Source organism: Zonotrichia albicollis, chromosome 7 (genome assembly GCF_047830755.1).
Source record: "Zonotrichia albicollis isolate bZonAlb1 chromosome 7, bZonAlb1.hap1, whole genome shotgun sequence".
NCBI lineage: Eukaryota > Metazoa > Chordata > Aves > Passeriformes > Passerellidae > Zonotrichia > Zonotrichia albicollis.
This window is the reverse complement of record NC_133825.1, coordinates 22,548,009-22,569,613: the sequence shown is the minus strand read 5'-3', so window position 1 is coordinate 22,569,613 and position 21,605 is coordinate 22,548,009. Positions and strand designations below refer to the sequence as shown.

The window sequence follows — 21,605 nt, the reverse complement described above, 5'->3', positions numbered from 1 at the left end:
ACATTCCTATGAGATCCAAGGTATTAGGATAAGGACAGTAGCTGGTGTACAGAAAGCCCAGCCTCTCTGGCCTATTTGACACTGGGCAATCATGGATTTCCTCCAGAGCTGTTGAGAGCACTGTAGACAAGCCTGTGTTTATACTCCTGCAGTACAATGTGAGCAGTGGCACAGAAATGCTGCTGGGCTCCTGCCAAAGGGCCACACAAAGGCAGCCAGATCATCTCCCTGCAATGCAAATGCGATGACAGTGGCAGCAGGGGAAGCCTGGCTGTGCAGCCACCTCCTCCTCTCCCCTGTTCAGCCTCCCCAGCTCTGGTACTGGGAGGTTACCAGGAGTGCTGCCTGCAAAGGGATTTTGGTAGGCACAGAGCCTTCAGAGCTCAAAGCTCGTGCCCATCTGCCTTTGGGACAGGAACAGTAATATCCCAGATCCTTACTGACCCTTCCCTTCAGGTGTCTTTGGAGTCTGGCAGGTGGCCAGAGTGGGCAGGACCATTCCCTCATGAGGCCCCAACACAAGTTTGAACAAAACCTCTCTTCTCTGAGTCCGAACGAGGGGCTGGCAGGAGCAGGGGGAGGAGCAGCAGCAGGGCAGCGCGGAGCCCTCGGTGACGGGAAGGGCCCAGGAGAAGTTTCCATCTCCAGCTGGAGTGAGTGACGGCAGCTCCCCCAGCCAGGATCCCACGGGCACCCTGAGCACGAGGTATACAGCACTGCTGGGGCACTGCAAGACAGGTGAGCAGCTGAGAAAGGAAGGGGCTAAAGAGTGCAGAGAAATTGGGATGGAGTGGGATGGAGGGGCTTGGAAGAACCTGACCCACTCCCTGAAGGGAAAATAAGATTCAATGGGATGCTCAGATATGCAGAAACTAGGGAGTGATGATGCTATGGGGAGCAGAAGCAGAATTTACTGTACAACTAAGGGTTTGATGCAATCCTGAGTATGCAGTGACTGAGGGAGTTGAGTGGGAATACCCATGTTATAAAGACAACTACAGTATGCATTCTTCAGATACGTACTTGGCTTACATTTATTTTGTCTGATTCCCACTTATCTCCAGAATTTATCAACATACAATTGTATTTTCTACATTATTGATCTTCTTCCAAGCCATGAAGTCAGAAAGCTCTCTAAAACCATCTTTCAAAACCAGAAATATCTCTTCCTGAAATCAGCAAATAGGGGATTCGCTGCATCCCAGTCCATCAGGTTTCCCATCTGTTCAAAAGAAAATGGCTGTTTCCATGAAATTAATACTTTTCAAAATTTATTTTTGGAAGAGGGGAGAACATGCATGTGATTTGGAAATAAGATGTAAGAGATGGTGCCCTTTTCTGAAGGGATGGTTAGACTTGCACTTTGATATTTGTACAAAGCTCAAATATGGTTTGTTTTCTTGGACTTGAATGTCTTTGGATCACGGGTGCTCTAGGATCAAGATTTACTTGTTTGTTTGTTTGTTTGTTGCTTGTTTTCTGAGTGGAAGTTCATATTTTTATTTATATATGTGCAAAATGCTCTGTTCTACAAGGAGGGATGTCAGACACCTATTTTAAGAAATAGGTGCTTTTACTCTGCAGCTGGAGTGGTTTTGCTTAAAGTTCCCTTAGCATTCAAAACCCCACCAGAACAGTGGTTGACTATAAAACAAATAGTTTTATAGTCTACTTGGCTTAATAAAGTTCATAAATATAACCTTCCATTTTTATGTCTCACATGGGTCAGCATGCTTGGATTTACTGGATTTTTTCCCTTCATTTTAATTCTTATTGGCAAATTAGTTATGTAGAGTATTAAGTCCCAGTCTCTTTATTTTGATACAAGATAATTTACTGCTTGATTAAGAAACTTAAAAAACATAGACACTTTAAGAAACCAGTGTCTCTGTTCATGGCAGAGTACTCTCTATGCAAAATGCAGTTATACAGTATTTCCCCAGTGGTATTTGTCCCAAGACTTGTTTGGTGTTCGGAAGGCAGGCTGAGGACAGCTGGCCAGCACAGCCATGGCTGCAGCCTTATCTTGTCGTTATCAAACACACAAACCATGCAGCAGCATCCACAGGACAGATCTCCACCAGGGACTGGCTGCAAGCCAGCCTAACTCAGCAGGTAGATCTGCTCAAAAAGAGCTTTCTGAACTGGAAGCAGCAGCCATGGGGATGGATCTCAGCCCCCTCTGAACAAAGTGAGTGCACAAATTCCTGCTCTCCTTGGGGCACTGGAACACCACAGAAGAGAGCAAGTATGAGATTCATCCCTCAGTTTCAGTGCTGTCCAACCAGTCCAGTGATGGCAGCATGAGGCTGCTCTTCCACCTCCTTGGTAAACACAAATGAGGCAGCTTCCTCTTCAGCTGAAAGAGAAGTTGTGGCTTTGCAGAGTGCTCAGGTTGCCCACTCCTCTGTCCTTTTTGGAGAAGATCCAGACCCCATTCCCCTGAGCTCTTCACTGCTCTGTGATGGGCTGACCCCACGCTGGCAGGAAAAAATTATACTCACCTCTGCCTTAGCCTTTCTTGGCCACCTGCTGCTAAAATCAGCCTGCTGATGTCTCACTTTCCAGAGCAACATTTCAGGATCTTCATTTCCATTCAGAAGGTGCTATTTTATGCTTGGGTTTTGCTGTGAGGCAGTGTTGCTATTTGATATCTCTCTACAGCTATAAATTTCAAGTTTTTAGGCTTGAGAGATAGGGTGGAGAAAGTATCTTCCCTTTTTGTGTGCTTATGCCAATAGTGTGAATGTAAATAGCTGCATTAATGAGGCTTGTTGGAAGTGTTTTATTAGGAAATGTGAAAGTCATTAGCTTTTCAGTAAGAAAGGGTAAATGGCCCTTCTTATATTTGCATGTGAAACTATAAAACTTAATTTCCTATGCATACAAGAGCATTTTTGTCCATCATAGTACCCAAAGCACTTTAATAGGGGATTATGTCATTTTAGTTTGAAGTAGCACTGTCATTTAATACTGTCTTTTTTCCTACACCACCTTACATTCCCAAATCCTTTCATAAAAGACAGTCTATGCTTATGCCAATGTAAAAATAAATGCATGGGTGGTGTTCTGTGGGTAGAATCCTCATTTTGTTGGCTGGTTGGAGAGTGAATAGGCATCATTAAAGCCGAATGGAAAATTTTCTCTACTGTGTAGCCTGTTCATTTTACAAATTATTTGCTTGGACACTTTGTTACATAGTATATATTTTGAATTTTCTACAGCTCTGTTTTACTTGCATCTATAAATCAAGATTTTTGAGTCTTCACAGATAAAAATTCTTTAAAATCTCAGTGGGTTTGATTCTTCAGAATGATGATGTTTCAGTTGTTGATGTCAAGATAAATTTTTATTATAGAGAAATTTCTTCTAAGGGAATGGGGCTGTGGGATTTATTCAGAATTAATAGTTGTGTAGGGATGACAGAAGAGTAGCAGTGGTGGACAGAGGCAGGGGAAGAAGGGTTTTGAAGAGGTGGAGAAAGAGGGGGCACACTCCTCACAGAGAGAAATGTCATGGCAAAATGAAAACAAAACATGACTAGAGGACAGAACCCTAACACCAGATTTTTTCCCTATTAAAAGAATTTAGTGAATCATTGTGTAAGTGTTGTAGAAAATCCACAGGAGGAAACCTCATGGCAAGAAATATCTGTAGAAAAATACCCCAAAAATGTTTAGTGCCATCTTTATCTACAGTATCATTTTTGCTGTTTAACTGCAATAGTTACAAGTTCATGTGTAACAGAAACAATTTCCTTGGTCCTAAAATAATAATTTTTATGTCCTTCCTATTTCTAACAGAAAATAAAAAAAAAAAAAAAAGCTGGAAATAACTTAAGTGCCTTTGTGGATGCACAAATACATAATACAGAATCCAAGTCACTTAGTAACAAAAATAGTCACATGCACTGGACAACAGGCCTGTATATTTTTCCTTAAGGCCTGAATCAGCTGAGAAAAAGTGCCATGTTGAGCATTACACTGTTTTTCTCCAGATAATTCAATGTGTGAATTATTACATTATTATTTCACTGCTTTCCTATACACTTCATTTCAAGAAAGCAATTTTATGTCTACAGTATTTAAGCACACATGAAGGCCTGCTGAGAGTTGTTAGGATTACACTTAAAATCTTGCCACAGATACAGAGAATACTCAGCTTCTTCCTCCAAAAGGCTAGTCACATCTTCACATATGGGGAGATATTTATTGAGAGCAACGTTAACAGCTACCATATTGCTGTACTCCCACGTTGACACAAATGTTGGCAAAAGCTACTGTGCCAGCTGCCCACTTTACACACTCTAGTGGCACCTTTTCTCCTCCTCGAATCCATAAATTGTCATTATCATCCAATTAATGCTCAAACAGTGATATTTTTGCTGCCTCACATGTTTCTTAGAATATAAAGATGGATACGCAGGAGTCTGTACACCAGAACAAACCCAGCAGCTAAGACTTGTTTGTTGCCAGAAAATACCCTGGAGTCCTCTGTGGGAATAATATTATAGAGAACCAAGGATTAGTGCAGAGATTGAGGAGATTAAAGCTTAATTAAAATGAGCACTTGTACACAGAACATAGGGCAGACAGCCATTGTTTTAGTTGTAGTGGAGCAGATCTCCCTGCAGCTGCCTAGCTCATCCCTCCCATCCTGCCCAAGGGGATGGGCTCCTGCAGTGGCTGCTGGAGGACACATTGTTTAGTGTTTAGGGCACTACAGAGACACACAAGGCTCCTCCAGCCATGGGGCTGCTTTGCAACAAGATAAGGTGACTTCCATAATCAGCATTTGTACCTAAACTGCACACAAGGATTTTGCCCTTCTGCTCATGGACTGTGCTGCTCCAGCCCATGATGGTCTGTTCACTAACAAGACAAAGCATGGGAGCTGCATTTCCCTCCCGAGTGCACAGAACTGGAGGTGATGATCATTTCTAATAAATTTTCATCTTCAGAAGTATTTATTTCAGATCTAAGATAGTCTCTGCCAGCTTGTCTCCAAAATATGCTGCAAGGGTATATTCAAAACTTGTGTCCCTTTTTACTCCTAAGGATGTTGACACAATTTTCTAATGGAGTTATTTTTCTCACATTTAAAAACCAAATAAATCAACCTAATTTGGAGCATACCATTTCTGTGATTGCATAGTAATTTTTCCCTGTTCCTAAGGGATTTTGTGTTCCTCAGACTTGTGATGAATAGGAAACATATAAAGATCATACTGTGGTTTACTAATCATCAAAATGTGAGGAAAAAAGCTTCAGCTTTTTATGTGCATTCTTTCAGAATTTAATCATCATTTCAAATACTATGAAATAGAAACACAGAATACAAAAATATATCTAAATCATGTATCAGCATCTTTCTAAAATGCCACCAGTACCATTCTTATGTGGAGTTTGGGTGTAGTGTCTAAAGGAGTTCTTCAGGAGTGTCACTCTTTGAATGCTTTCAGAACTCCTGATGTTGTCATCTACTGTTATCCAGTATTTTATTACTCTCAGTAGGACATTTACTGGAGAGATGAAGCCTGAGCAGGGCACAATTAATCCTTTCAGCAGCTCCTATTAGGTACTCATGGCTGTGTGGAACTATTTACTATCAAGTGGAGCCCTGGAGGATCTCTGTATTGTGATGGTGTTTGTCAACATTCCCTTCTGACCTAATCTGTGTTTTGGTGTCACGTTGTTTTAGGGACATATTTGTTAGCTTAGAAGCAATGTATAGAAACAGATATCAACATGTACATCTCTTAAAGCAGAAGGGCTTCTGCTGCTCAGACTCTCTCATAACTTCATTCCTTGAGTTTATTCTAGGTTTGCTGCACTAAAAGCATTCATCCAGATAATCACCAAATTATTTGTTTATAGCTTCAGGGCATATTGTTTTTTAATTACTTGAGGTGGTGTCATAACAGGTATAAAGTAGTATTTGTTGTTGTTATTATTAATCTCATCATTATTGTTGAAATACAGTGCCATCAAATTCCAGATCTATTTATAGAATGTTTTCCTGTGAAAATCCTTTTTTTTGCTTATCCGCTGAGTGTATTTGAGCTGAATCTCTCTGTTTCATCTCTTGTGTTGGAGTCAGTGAACTTCCTTTGTGCTGTCACTCTGGGAAGAAAGAACATAATCTCTGTCTTAGGTGACTTCATAGGAGATTCATCTGTACGGTTTTCCTAACCCTCTATTACTTGGAAAATATTTAGGTATTATATATAAATAAAGAATAATTACATTGTGTATGCTATGTCATTAGATGAATGAATTTAAAAGACAACTTTGCAAAAGAGGTTTGAGAGGAGAAGTAGAACTATGACCTCAGTGCAAAAGGAAAAGCAAAAACTTTGCAGAACCAGAGAAAAAAAAAATCTTCCTTCAGAATTTTAGTAAGCACTATTAGTAACTTTTAAAATAATAGTGTATGCTTGGGTATGTACATAGGAGCACTGAGAAAGTTCAGCTATCTGGTGACCACCAAATGACACTGCTCTGCAGCCATTGGCTCCAACACAAACAGCTCAGCTCCATCTGGGGAGCCCTCCTGGAGCAATCAGTCACATACAGAACACAGCAGTTATAAATAAGGTCTGCGGCTGATATACATTCAGTGGTTTTTGCAACTAAGCTGTATTTGTGTCCAAAACAAATATTTGGATGACTGAATGTCTCCCTCCTAGGAGTGGAGGAGAAAAGAGTGCACATTGTCAGCACAGGTCAAGAAATAAGTGAAACTCAGAGTTGTGTGCCTGGATGCATTTTGTCTTCTGAATCAAGGCATTGCCACCCTGCACAACCTTCTGAGAGCTGTTGGTGCCTTAGGCTTAAGTACCTAATGTCACAATGAATGAAGAGAGCCAGACTGCCAACTCACTGCTTAGCATGGAAAACAACACAGCAACTGGAAGGAGGAGGAGCACTGGAAGAACCTTATGAAAATTGCAGAAATAATTTATAGAAAATTGTTAATAGGAAAGATAGATTTGAGAAAAATTTAGCTTCTTGAAATTCCCCTGGCTCTGTGTTTCTGTGTGATGAGAGCAAAATAGTTTTAAAACATTGGGGGGTTTAGCTTTGGTTTTGTTTGTGCTATCATTGTCTGCCTCACAAAGAACACTTCTTTTAGAAATTGCAGATAAGTGTGTTACACTATGATTTAGTTACCAGCTCTCCAGAACTGCCTTGAGGAGTCTGTCTAAAGAATGATGAACTTGGATGCCAGTGTAGCAGCTGTGAGAGACATGAGCAGGTTCTCTTGGGGGGCACAGCCAGAAAGCAGCAGACTTGCAGCACTGGTGTGTGCAGTGGCAGCACAGAGCAGCAGGGACAGAGCCCAGTGGGGCTCGTGCCATCAGCCCCAGTGCTCACAGGGCTGCTCTATTTACTGCTCTCATTCAGTAACAAGCACAGGAAACTCTCATTTTTTTAAACTGGCTGGATCTAGAGATTATCAGTGGGTCTGTTATAATTATCAATTACTCAACTCCCACCACGAAACAAAAAAAATGCAATAGATTTTCCCCTGGTCTGGGGTTTTTCCTCCTTACTCTCTCTCTTTTCGGACATTCTCTCTACCAGAACCATTCTGCAGAGTATAAAAGAAGATGGCTGCATCTATGGTATTTGGATTTTTTATGTCAGTGTTTTTTCATTGTGAGGTCAATGTTAGAAGCTTTAACAATTTTTTTCCTAGACTTCAGTCTTCATCTTACTGCCAAGAAAATGTACCTCAACCAAGATTTTGCATTTTAAGAAAAAAACAGAAACAGGAAAGAAAAATGTAAAGTTTTTGATAAAATATGCATGCTTAGGCTGTGTTTTCCATTTGAGAGACTGATCAGGTCCAGCAGGAAAAACATGTTAACATTAAACAATTTCAGAATTACCACTTTTAGAATAGGACAAAAACCTCTCTGGAAAAGGCCTTTTGTTTATACCTAGTGCATCAACGGGGAAGAGATGAAATTTCATTAGTTGCCTCTGTCTTTTAGGAATCCACTCTTAACCAATGCATTATTCTAAATCCTTCACTGAATAATCTGCATAATGATTGCACTGGCTATGAGTCTCATCACCAGCATATTTGTTCATTAGAATGCATATGAAGGACAAACAGAGCTAAACTGAATTCCTTTAAAAGTTTGAGCAAATGCTGGTGGAGAGTTTTTCCAGTATTTCCTCAGGTCTCTTAAGAACTCATACAACTCTCATCTAAAAGCAATGAAAAACTTCCATCTCCTACTGAGTTCTGTAAATCTGTGAGCCCTCTATCCCTCATGCTCAGAAGACAGGGCAGACCATCTCCTGATCGTGACCTTTTTTCCGTAGACATGAAATTTCTCACATTATGCAAACAGCCCCTACCTGTGAATATTGTTCATCTCTTTGGTATTTTCAGGTCCTGCATGTGTTGGCCCTTTGCCATTGTATCTGAGCACAGTGTTCTAAAGCTTGCAGTATGCCACATGATACAGCAAAGAAAGATAAAGGAAGGAACAGAGCAGACAGTAATCGATAGGAATGAAAAGGACAAAAGAGCCTCTCAGCATTTTCCACTCATTCGGCTACTTTCACTTTTTTTCCATTCTCTTTATCTTGTTTTGGTTTTTTTACGTTCCTCACTCTCTGCCACCAAGATTTTAAACATTTTAAGTCAGTCCCTCGGTCTTTACTACAAGCATAAATTATGAGATGTGAGCAAAAGGAGCTACAAGCAACACACAGCAGGAGCTGCTGATGCTGCACATGAGGAGACCAAATGGAATATCATGGCTTGAAATCATAAATCAACATGCAAAAAGTCTCAAAATGTTTGTTTCACCATGAGGTAGCTGGTTAGGAAGTGCAACATGTTTTTCTCCAACCTAAACCTAGAAACAACCCATTCACAATCTCTAAGCTCCAGTTTTTGAAACTTTTTAATTCAGTCTTGTTAATTTTTATTTAGATTAAAATTGACTTGTTTAGTTACCTCCCATATTATTCACTGAACATCTGATTAGTAAGTACCACATAGTGGCCTAGCACACAAGGTTCTATGGTGATGTGCAACTCTTATTTAAGTTTCTTGTATATATAAGAGGGTGAACTTTATTTCTGTTGGCTTTTTATTAGCTTGGAATAGTCAGAAAATATTTTCAAGATGTTGGGCTCCAGATCCACTGCTGTTTTGATGTTCAAATTCTGCTCTTCACGTGTTTTCTTTCTCAGTCCTTACGTAAGAAGATTACACAAGAGAAGACTGTAATCTCCAAAATCATTCATCATATTAAACAGCAGCTACCACCAGTGGATCTTTATCAGCAGCCTGGAGCAGAAAGGAGACACGTGGCTGTACACATGAAAACTGGTCATTTACAGTACTCATCAATGTGTGCTGCCAGTCGTGGGCAGATGTCATCAGCAGTCATTACACAGCTCTGAAAATAGAACCAAACTTGACCTGGACAGGTCCTCAAACAATTGATAAACTGCCTCTGAACAATGGAAATATGTTGAGTCCACTCTCTCCAGCAGCCTCTTGCTGCTCAGTGATTCTGCAGACCCAGTGTTGTGGCAGGGTGGGGAGGGGACACTCAGTAAGGATGTGCATGGCAAGATGTCTCCTGACTCATCAGAGTTAGAGTTTCTCTGTATGTCTCTGGTCAGGGATAGAAAAGGAGTTACACTACCATGTCCTGGCTGGTGTCTGGAAATGGCAAGTTTTATTTGCCCATTGTGGTTTTTCCATTTTTTTCTTTTCCCTGACAACCACTGGTAAGCTTAGTTAGTAGGAGAAAGCACTTTGGGGGAAAAAAGGGCAAAGTGATTCTAAGAGTGGGGATAGCTCCTGTGCAGAGCCAAGAGCTGGACTTGATGATCCTTGTGGGTCCCTGCCAGCTCAGCATTTTCTGTGAGTCTGTGAGAGAACCTCTGCCCTGTGTTTATATCTTTGTCTGTCCCAGGCACTGTACTGTGCCCTAGGAAGGGAAGGAACAGCATCAGGATGCAGAGGGATTCCTGTGCTTCCACCTTGCCCACGTTCCCAGACTGTGTGAACTCTGCATGGAGAGCTGGTGCCATGGCCCTGACAGCACTCCCTCAATTCCTGTGTTGTGTGGAAAGGAACAAGCAGCCATGGTCTCACATTCACACACTTTCCTAAACCTGGCTTCCTCTGCTTAGCTCCCACGATGGGATAAAGAGTATGGGGGAGTTCCTTCCCCCTCCCTTCCCTGCCCTCAGCCAAGGCTTGAGAGGAACACTGGCTTCTGGTTTCCTTGGAGCAGGGCTGGCGAGCACAGGCTGTTACAGAGCACACACACAGTCCTTGGCAGCACCAGTGGTCAGCTGTCCCCGTGCTCCTGTTTGCTGGCATGTGGCAGGGGGCACGAGAGAGAGGAAAGCAGTGCTGCACTTCTGAGATGAGCTCTAGCAAGTGCTGTGTGCCTGCAGCTCCAGCCAGCCTGCCAGGGCTTGTCTGCTTGTTAGTTAGCAGGTAGAACATTACAAGTGACTTGCACTTAGCTGCTCCCCTGTGCCAGCCCCTCTGATCTCCAGCAGGACTGGAGACATGATTGAAGGCACTAAGAAATGTGTTGCTTAGCCTTTGTGGAAGTGCACAGCCAGTGTTTGTGTGATAATGTCATCTTTGAAACACAAAAGTGCTTTGTAAAGGCTACCAATACTGCTACATGTAATGACAGCAAAAATAATTTTAAGGTGTCTCTGGCAGAATGAAAATCTGATTGTCAGAAATAGCCACCAGCCCTCCCCCAATAAAGCAGGAGGAGCATCTCTTTGCTCCTCCTTTAGTCTCTAGAAGGGTGTGTGCATAGGGGCTTTTATGTTTGTCTATGTCCCAAAACAAAGAGGACACCACAGCAATAATCTTTTGGTGACAGAAATTACTGAATAAAACTTTTTTATGAGATATACAGCAGAACATGTTATGCTGTATCTGTGCAGGCAGTGATCTCTTTATTTAGCAGAAGTTGCAACAACAAATTTTTCTGACTATGGGTTTTGTTTTTATCCTTTTCCAAGCATTTTTCCTTTTGATTGTTCTTGAAGTTGTGATATGAGATCAGGAAAGCTTAACAGCTTAAGTGACTTCTTAGAGTACCATCATTTCAAGATGAATAAGCATTCATGAAGACAGCCTGTGGGAAGTGAATTGATGTAGTATTTGAATGCCCTGACTTTATAATTCATACAAAACTCTCTCTGCAGGAGTGTGCCCAGTGCTGAAAACTTTGCCTTAGGGTTCAGCTGGATCAAGCAGTAATAAGACTCCATCAGTAGTTGAGGGGGAGAAAGAGGGAAAAACAACTTTAAAGCAGTGAAAGAAGATACCCATGATCATTGTTGTAGCAAAGCTTTTGCTCCCACAGTCTGTGGAAGCACCATATAATAGGCTGGAGAACTGACCCTGCTCTCACTGCCTGCCTTGCAGCTGCATGCGGTATTGCAACCTTGGTCTGGGAACAGCTGGCTCAGGCAAAGGCAGCTAGCTGCTCTGCTCAGCTGGGTTTTGAGATGAGCTGTTTTCTGTTGAGGTCAGTGGCAGTTTGACAGTATAAGGAGTTCAGACCACCATCCCTTGAGAGGGTGGAGAAATCCAAAATGAGAAAATAGGGATAAAACTTACATGTTCTCTCTAAAACTGGTTGCATGATCTATTTCAGCCTGAAAAGTACTTTTGCCAGCAAGATACAGGAAGGAGATTTTACTCCAGGATGAATTCACCATTTGCATAACATTTCCATTTAGACAGTGCTGTCAGGCAGTGATTTTAATGAGAGCTCAAACCCCCAAAGTGACTGTAGTCTAACCCCACTGCTTGTTCCTGTTTCTTTATAGACACTCTTAACTCCCAGTATTTTCTTCCTGCAGCCAAAGAGCCACATTTGGAATGAGCATTTTGTCCAGACTGACTGTGAGTTCATAATGCTTCCTGACAGCAACTGTTCCCAAAAGGGCTGCATGGCACCATTTCAGCTGCAGAAACTCTGCACCAAAACAGAACCAAGACCTAGAGGGCTTGGGTCTCCTCACCTTGTCCATCATGATCACTGCACACTTCTTAATCATTTTCTACAAGTGTTAATTGTAAAGGCAATTTTGAACGCTCTGGTGAGAGGAGGCAGGGGGACCAACCTCTGCTTTGACATCTGGGCTTCCCAATTTTTATCTTATTTGTCACTGAGCATCCCTCATGCCTCCTAAGCATGGGAGGAGGCCCTGAAGACATTAAGGAGAACTTTTCTGTCTTTTGTCTCTGAATTATTTGCTGACACATTTTTGTCAGACATCACTGCTCCTGCGCTAAGACTGGAAAGGTATGTTTGTAATTCAGGTGAACGCCAGTCATGTGCATTTTCAGTGTTGTGATACCTCTGTAATTAACTCCTGAGGGCATAAGGCTTAGTGGTCAGTTTATAGATAGCCTATGGATCTGATAGCTGCTAATCTCATTAATCCTTCAATTTAGCTTGATTTATACCTCATTTGTTTCCCCTAGTTTATAGTAATATATTACTCAACTTCAAGAAAGAACAATAAAAAAGTGGTAATGAAGATTTTTTTCTCAGGCCTCAAACTGTCTGCAGAGAATAGAGGATTTGGCACTCATTTCTATTGCACTATTAGACAAATGAAAAGTCACTGGTTAGTGATAAAATATTTCCATTTTCAATCTCTCCTTAGGCTGACTCTGTGTCATATCTTTCTTTTCTGAACAGCTTTGCTTCATAAATTTTATGAATGCAAACACATATGTAGTAATACATTTCTAGAGATTTTAATATACGTGAACATTTGGCTGTCCTCCAAAAACCCATACAGGGCTCAGTCCTGCCTTAATACCAGGTCTAATTCATTCCTGGCAGGAGCAGTTTGGTGGTACACAGAAATTAAGGGGGAAGGCTGTCCTTAGATTTGGTGAACTGTAGCTGTATCACTGTAGGGGTGTGTATAATTAAGCTGGTGCAACCTCTACATTAATTTGATGGAGCTACAGCATTAAAATAGCTTTAAAAATATAATGACTGTTTTAAAAATGCAAGAAATTAAATTGCAGTAGTCTAGTTTTTGCCCACACAAAATAGTAGGGTTAATCTAGATTGGTATTTAAGGTACAAAACTGTATAGCTCCACCTCATACCTCATATCTGTTGCTATGCTTGATATGGTATTAGAAAACTTTACTGTCACTTATGTGTACAAATTAATACTTCCACTGCATGACAGACAATATGTTATAGGATAAAATCCACACAGACAACTTTCTTGTTGTCAACTGGCAGCTACTGTAAGTAGCTTGCTAAGGACAAGAGACCAGAAAATTTATGTGGTAGGTTGACCCAGGCAGGGTACCAGGTGCCCACCAAAGCTGCTCTGTCACTGCCCTTCTCAGCTGGGTAAGGGAGAGAAAATTTGATGAAAGGCTTGTATGTCAAAATCAGGGCAGGGAGAGATCACTCAGCAATTACTGTCATGGGCAAAATGCACTCAGCTAGGGGAAATTAGCTTAATATATTACCAATCAAACCAGAGTAGGATAATGGGAAATAAAAACTAAATCTTAAAACACCTTCCCTCCCTCCTCTCCTTTTTTTCCCATCTTCACTCCTGACCTTCTCTATTTCCTTCTCAACCTGTGGCACAGGGGAATGGGGAATTTGGGGTTTGGTTGGTTTATCACACATTTTCTCTGCTGCCCCTTCTTTCTCAAGGGAGAGCTGCTCTCTCTCTTCCCTTGCTCCAGCATGGGGTCTGTCCCATGGAAGGCAGTTCCTCTAGAACTTATCCAACATGAGTCCTTCCCACAGGCTGCAGGGGAATCTCAGCTCCAGAGCTTGGAGCACCTCCTCCCCCTCCTTTTCCACTGACCTTGGTGTCTGCTGCATTGTTTCTCTGACATATTCCTCCCTTCTGATTGCTCGTGCACAGTCTTTTCCCTCTTCTTACATCTGTTATCCCACCAATGTGGGTGGGTCCACCCTGGAGCTGGGATGGGCTCCATCAAACCTGGGGGAAAATTCAGCAACTTCTTCCTGTAGCAACCAAAACTTTGCCACACAAAACAAGTAAAATTTAATTTCATTAATTAAAATCAACTGCTTCAACACAGAAAGCAACTTATTTTGCTACTTTCTACCTCATTTTCCCTCCTCATCCCAGAAATAACCAAGTGGATGTCATGTGATCAACCCCAAAAATGTACTGTTGATGGCTAAATTGAATTTATATGGAGATACATTAATCAGAAGCTGGCTTTCAGACAGATGGGAGTAGGTGAGGTTAGACTGAAAATGCATAAAATAAGAACAGAGAGAATCAAGAAGAAAAATACTGCTATTTAAAAGAAAAAATAGATAAATAACCCTAGAAAATTTGATTTTAAACACTAATGCAAGATATTGGGTTAGCAGTTAATGTGGAAGAAATAGAGGAAATTAGAGAAAAAGAATTTCCAAATGATGAGCATTTGATGTGGGTTCAGCAGGTCTCAGATAAGCAGTGATCAGACAAGTCTGAACACAGCCCCACATTCCATCACACAGGAGCCACTGTTGGACCTCTGTCATCAGGCAACAGCTGTGCTGGATAAATGAACACTTGTTCTGCTTTGCAGGCAGCCCTGTCCCTATCAGCATGTGGAGATTAAGCCCCCTGAACCTTGGAGAAGAAGCTGAGGACCTTGTGTTAGCCCTGGAGAGAGAGTTTTGACAAATTTGTTTGCTGCTCTCATTTCTCACTCCAGAGTACAGTGCAGGTTATCAAAGATGGCTCTTGCAAACACACATAGGAACAATTCAGAGGGCATTGACAAAGACTAAATTTAGCCTCAGAAGGTTTTTCTCTCCCTGCTTCCTGTAGAATCAAGAGGAAGCATTTCCTCTGGAGCAACTCTGAGCACCCACAATGAACTCCCTTTGAGACACAGATGAGGATTTTTCTACTCTCCACTGACTGCAGAAAGATCCTAAGGCAAATAAACTCCTTAGGCTAAAGATGGCCTTTGCAGTTATCCTCCTGTGCAGCCTGGTTTAAGAAGCAGGAGCAGTGAAATAGTCACTTACAGATTTTGAGTCAGTTCTAGGATTTTCAAGCTCACAGAAAGCCACAACACCTCCACTGACTTTAAACACTCCAGGGCACTGTGTATGTACAGCAACTGGAAATCTGTAAGGATTGCTACACAACCAATAAATAACATACTGCAGGGCTGACATATATTCAGAACACAAGTCACAGCAGTAGGACATAATTCAGAGCACATGGTTTAATTAAAATGCTTGTGGATGTTGTTGAAGAAACAGTGCTACAGACAAATGCTCATTTTATTGTTTATTTCTTTACTTTATTTAATCTGCCTGTATATGGGTGCAAAGAGGACATGCATTCCTACCAGAGCAAACCCATGGAAAATACAGCTCTTCATTGCTGCTTTTAATGTGAAATTATTTCTTGTGAAATTTTGTGACATTTTAATCATGGATCACATATTGCATTGGGTCTGTGTAGCAAGGCTCTGGTAGCAGGGAGGGGAGAGGAGTGGCTTAAGGGAGCAGCTGCTGGAAGCTTCCCCCATGTCCAATAGAGCCAAAGTCAGCCAGCTCCAAGACAGACCCACTGCTGGCCAAGGCCGGGCCAGTCAGAAATTGTAGTAATACATCTGTGATAACATATTTAAGAAGGAAAATAAAAGTTATTGTGTAGAAATAGTTGCAGACAGGGAAGGGAGGACTGAGAATATATGAGAGAAACACTCTGCAGACACCAAGGCCAGTGCAGGAGGAGGGGCAGGAGGTGCTGCATGTGCCAGAGCAGATTCGCCTACAGCTTGTGGTGCAGACCATGGCAGGGCAGATTGACCCCCAACAGCCCAAGAAAACCCTCAGGGAAGAAGAGACCAGCCTGCAGCTCATGGAGAGCCATGCCAGAGCACAGGAAAGCCCTAAAGAGCACTGTGAATCTGTGGCAAGCCCATGCTGGAGCAGGTTCCTGGGAAGGACATGCAAAACTGTGGGGAGAGGAGCCCACGCTGGAGCAGGTTTGTTGACAGGGATTGTGACCCCATGGGGGACCCGTGCAGAGCAGGCTGGTCCTGAGGGACTGCATGGGGCAGTGCCCACTCTGGAGCAGTTCAGGGAGCACTGCAGCCTGTGGGAAGGACTCGCACTGGGGAGGTCTGTGGAGAAGTCTGTCTCCTGTGACAGGGACCCCGTGCTGGTGCAGGGAAGGACTCTTCTCCCTGAGCAGTACCAGAAGCAATCTGTGATGAGTTGTCCCTATCCCCATTCCTGATCTCCCTACACCACTGCTTGGGGAGGCAGTGCAGCCCAAAATGAGGGTGGGGGGGTGGGGGAAGGTGTTTTTAAGATTTGTTTTACTTCTCATTACCTCACTCTGATTTTGGTTGGTGGCAAATTAAATTTATTTCTCCAAGTCAATTCCATTTTGCCCATGACAGTCACTGCTGAGTGATCTCTCCCTGCCCTTATATCAAGCCACGAGCTTTTCTGTACATTTTCTATCCCCTGTCCAGCTGAGGAGAGCAGTGACAGAGCAGCTTTGGTGGGCGCCTGGCATCCAGGCTGGGTCAATGCAAAACATGTATATAAATAATCATAGATCTGAAAAACAGTATGAGAGCTTCTAGTAAGTGACTGAACCAAATTAAAGAAATTTAAGATCAGTCTCACTACTCATCCAGTCTCTGAGCTAAGGAGAGGGAATGCCTTGGTGTTCCTGCTCTCACTGATTTAAAACAATCTTCCTGGAGTTTCCTCAGTGGTTAACTGGCTGTGTTCATGGTAGCAGTGGGGGATGAGGCAATGGTGGCAGTCCTGTGTTGCCACATCAGCTCAGTCACAGCAGATTGTGGTGGTACAAAAGCAGTGACGTCAACCTACATCCCACTTTCTGTGCTTATGCAAAATGCTCATAGTTCTATAGTTATAAGAAAATGAGATCATGAGATGACCCTCAGGAACTATTCACTTAGACTTTCTTCATTATCTTTATTGTACTTTCTTCTTGGTTATCTGAAGAGTTTTGATTATCCAGTGAAAGGGTGTAGTACTATGAGGAAAATCTCATTCACAGGATCAGTTGAGAGAGTTTCAGAAAAGGTTTTGTGGAAAGGGGAAGGGCAGTAGGGGGAACATGAGAGGATACTGTAATGAAAAGCCAGCAGAAGTGTGTCTTGTTCCAATGAAAATGGGAAACACTGAAGACAGAATGGGTCACTGTGGGCTATTTAAACAAGTAAAACTAAAATATGAACTGTGCTAGAAACAGAAAACTGGAGGGTCACCAAAACAGGGTTTTACATTCCAAGTTTAGTACACAGGAGAGAAAGAGGGACAGCATGAGCATACACTGAAATAGCTGCCAAGAGGTTAAAAATAATAGGAAAAGACTGTGTTATAAGTCTTGAAGGCACAATAACATAAAATTACTTGACCAAGAAAATATTAATTGTAATTAATTTGTAATAAGGAGATAAATTTTGAGACCAGTTCTTATTCTCCCTAAGACTAATTGGACTTTTGCCATGAAGTTTATTGGGAAGGAGATTAAACTTTAAATAATGGCTTGCTTAAGAAATCATTGATGTAATTATGAACTGCTGGGAAAAAGTAACTAAGAAATGCATAATGAAATATCATCACTTGAACAAATGCATCTGAGGTGTCCCTTCAGATATTTAAAGAACTGATGGAACAGCTAGCTGCTAAAAAACCCCACAGAGAATTGAGGAAGTATCAGGAGACTAATAAAGTGTCAGCATGCCAGAAGTCTTAAAAAACTGAATTAAGAGTAACTATGGAAACTATTGTCCTATGGGCATGGCTCCAAATTGAAACAAATACTATAAATAGTGAAGCTGAAGGGGGCAATGTATTTACATGGAGGTGAATGGTGTAATGAGACCCTGCTACCACCCAGGTGTGCTGCAGCAAACCAAGGCAGGCCAATCAGAATGTTTATCCTCCACATCTTTTACAATGAAGCCACAAGATAAGCAGAGGACCGAACAGCATCAAGACTTTACAAAGATATTTGATGCTGTGCCACATAATATCTTAAGGAAATTACTGAAACAAGTCAGCTGGGGCTAAAATTCACTTAAAGGTATGAAAGCTGGCCACTGAACTGTAGACAGAAACTAAATCTGAATAGCAGTCAGCATGGTCAAGGATAAGCAGACAGTAGTATCCTTTAAAGGTCAAGATATGTTCCAATGTCTGGAGGATAAGGCATTAATTAAATGTGAAAGTGGTTACAAAAGTAGGAAGACTGATTTACAGCACAGAGGAGAGAGGTTCAGATTGTTCTCGAAGGCTACTCTGGATCTCATAAAGGGAGGCTAAACTTAAAATTAAATTAATAAGTAATAATGCTAAGCATTAACAGCACTTTGTGACCATTAAGGGACAAATAAATTTTAAGAACTACAAATACTTTTTTATTTGCATATGAAAGAATTTGTCTTTCTTAGATTCTTATTCAAACTGTATAATCAGAAAACTCAAATTCAGAAAGCAACATTAATAAAATGAAAATTTGCTTGATATCTTTCTTGTTCTGAGAGGAATATTCCCTTTAGATTGTTTGTATTGCTTAGATTAGGTTGAGATTTGCACACCCAACTGGTACCATCAGAGGGCTCCATACTCTGAAGTTTTCCTCATGAATGAGGGCAGTGGCAGTAGTGGGGGGTAAGGAATGAAGGGCTGGATAGCAGGGCACTTCTGTGACTGTCCTGGGTCAGACCAAGGGCTCAGCCAGGATAGTGCAGCCCCTTTAACAGTGGCTGAAATAGATTCTACAGAAGATGAAGGGCATGACAAGCACATATAACAGTTTTCAGTAACTCTTCCCTGGACTCTGTTGGTTTCCAGCTTAGGGCTCAGTTACTCTCAGCTCAGTCACTTGTGGTTTTAGTAACTCTACATAATTCCTTCTGCATGAATTTTTCCAGCCTTCCCTTGAATGAACAAAAATTTCTAGCACTGGCACTGTCCTTTAGTCTTACAACTGGAATATTCCTTGTAGGAAGTACCACATCCTTTTGTTTGCTCTGAAGCTGCTGCTATTAACTGCAATAGACACCCTCTAACTCCCGTATTGGGAGTCTTGGCAGAGCCAGACTCTGGCCATCCCATTTGTGCCACTTGTGCTTTGATGAATTTCTATCTTAGATTGCTTTGGTTGTCTTTTTCATGGACTGATTATCTTTTTCTGTAAGTTGTAGACTAGTTTTGCCTACACTGAAGCCATTTTTTCAGATTCATGAGTAGGTTCCCTGGAACCAGAAGTCCCAAGATTGCCTCAGCATTGTATCTTTGATGTTTCGAAGTATGCTTTATGGCCTTGCAAGAGAAGCCTGAATGCATAAACTGAATTCAGTTGCTGCAATGAAGCCCTGTGAACAGGGAAGGAGAGACATTTTGAGATGTGTGAGCCACTGCATGCACCTCACTGGAGGGTACCCAGAAGCTGTGAGGTTTCCCAGCATCTCAAACAATGCTGAAGCAGAAAGCAGCAGGCAGAGACATTTCCAGGAGAGCTGGAGCCTCACTGCTGGACATGGTGTCAGGGTGCCAGGCTGTGCTAGTACCTTTGCAGAGAGGGACAGAGACTCACTCTAGAGCTAAGAACAAACAGTGCTCCTCTGCCTTGGATTTTCCTAGAGTGTAAAAGGGACCTCTGCCATCATCCTCCTTGTTTCAGCACTTGTGGAGGTTCTTGCTTTGTTATCTGAGAAAAAACAAAGTTCCTGGTTAGATACTGCACCCAGTGCTCTAAATTGTCCTACACCAATGTCTGTCTGAGCAGGATGAGGTGTCACACTGCACATTAATTCTACAGAGTCATGGCTTTCACTTAGGGTCTTCAGGTTTGGGGTGGGTGTTTTGTCTTTCTGTCACCAGTCTGTGGATTTTGCTTCAATTCTGTGGTGGTTCAATAATATTTTGCACACAAAATATCCTTTTTCAAGTGTGTGCCTTTGCACACTTGAAACAGTTGACATGTCTATTAAAGACAGAGAATGACTGTGAAATTGCAAAGAATTTTTTTCCATGAAACTTGAGGGATTAGTTGCTAAGTTTAGCCAATGTATCTTTTAGGACTCATCCTCAATACTGATTTTCATCCTTCCTTCTATCTGTCCTTTAATATTTTGCTTTTCTCATCAAAAGTCACATATTATTAGGAGGAAAATAATCTCAAAATGCTATCTTTAATTCCTCTCTGGTTTTTCTTTCCTGAAAACCATGTCTGTAGCCTTTTTGCCTTCTGCTTGCACAGTCCACTGAGCAATAACGCAAGTCGTTTTTTATTCCCATGTGGGAAGGCAGAGCTGGAACTCCGAGTCTTGCTGAGGTCTGAGAAAGGGGGTTTCTTTTATAACTTGCAGATAAAAACCTGCTACAATGAAATACAAAAGAGTTTTCAAATACTGAGAATGGGGTTGCCCAGCTCTGTGCTGTGCTCTGCTGCTAATGCACGGCAATTTTCCCAAAACACAGTGCAACACAGGTGGGGCTGAACTTTGTAATTGTGCAGGAGGGGAGGAAAGGAATACCCAGGAATCCCTTTTCCCCTTGCTTTTATGGCATGAATGAGGTTGTGCCTTTTAGGAAAGAAGCCACACGCCTCTCCAGCTGGCTTTCTGTGCCTTTCTGCTGTAGAGTGTAGCCCTGCAGCAAGATCTTGCTGACCTACCTGGGGCACTGTGAATGCCAGGCTGAGGCAGGAGAGCTGAGATTGTTGGACCTTGCCAGGCAAGGGCTGTGTGTCACAGCTCACGTTTCTGGGTGTGTGCATCATGCTAGAAAATGCTGCTCTGCTCTCCTTGTGTGAGGTTGCTGTAATAACAGACTCACTGTTGTTGTTGAACTACAGAAGTTGGTAAGATTCTGTTTATCTAAAGGTTGGAAGTCTGAGAGGTTGCTGTTGTGGTAAATTCTTTGCAAGCTTTTGCAGTTCTAAGCACATGACCCTCTGCTGTCTCTAACATTGTGCTGCCATTGGCAAACTTTCCATTACATAATGTTGACCCATATTTGTGATATGTGACATTTTTTGCTAAACACTGTCAGGGATAATCTGTCACAGAATAAACTTTCTGATTATATGCTGAGACTGTCATCCTTTAGCACAAACATAACTTGTGCATCAGACAATGATATTCCTTGTTAAGACAAGCAGAGTATAGTTCTCTCAGGTGAAAAAACACCATGAGAGCATTGTGTGCTCTGAGACTGAAATACCTAGGACTAAATTCATTGCCAAGTGATTGCATGGAATCACATCTGGGAGGAATTTGAGCTTTAAAAAATGTTGATCCCTTGCCCAGGTGATGGGAGTGGTGATAGCTGAAGGAAGCATGCAGCCTGAAGTGTGACTCTGCAAAATACTGTCTCAGGCAGGTCTAGCTTTAGAAAAGCAGAGCTATGGGAAAGGTTTCTCTGCTCTACACTTACACTGAGGACTGCTGGTAGTTGGAGAGTTAATCAGTCTTTTCTTTAAAAAAAAAAAATTGTAATGGTGTGGAGAACGAAATAGATAGAGCTCAGACAGGGGTTATTGCTACAA

General features: G+C 41.9%; 1 protein-coding gene across 1 annotated transcript in view; it reads left to right on the top strand.

Moving 5' to 3' along the window:
- Positions 1-342: 342 nt before the first annotated feature.
- Positions 343-21,605, top strand: part of PHYHIPL (phytanoyl-CoA 2-hydroxylase interacting protein like) — a 54,913-nt gene continuing 33,650 nt past the window's right edge. The window contains exon 1 of the mRNA XM_005488051.4: positions 343-738. The gene's annotated coding sequence lies outside the window, so the exon portion shown is untranslated. The remainder of the gene's footprint in view (positions 739-21,605) is intronic.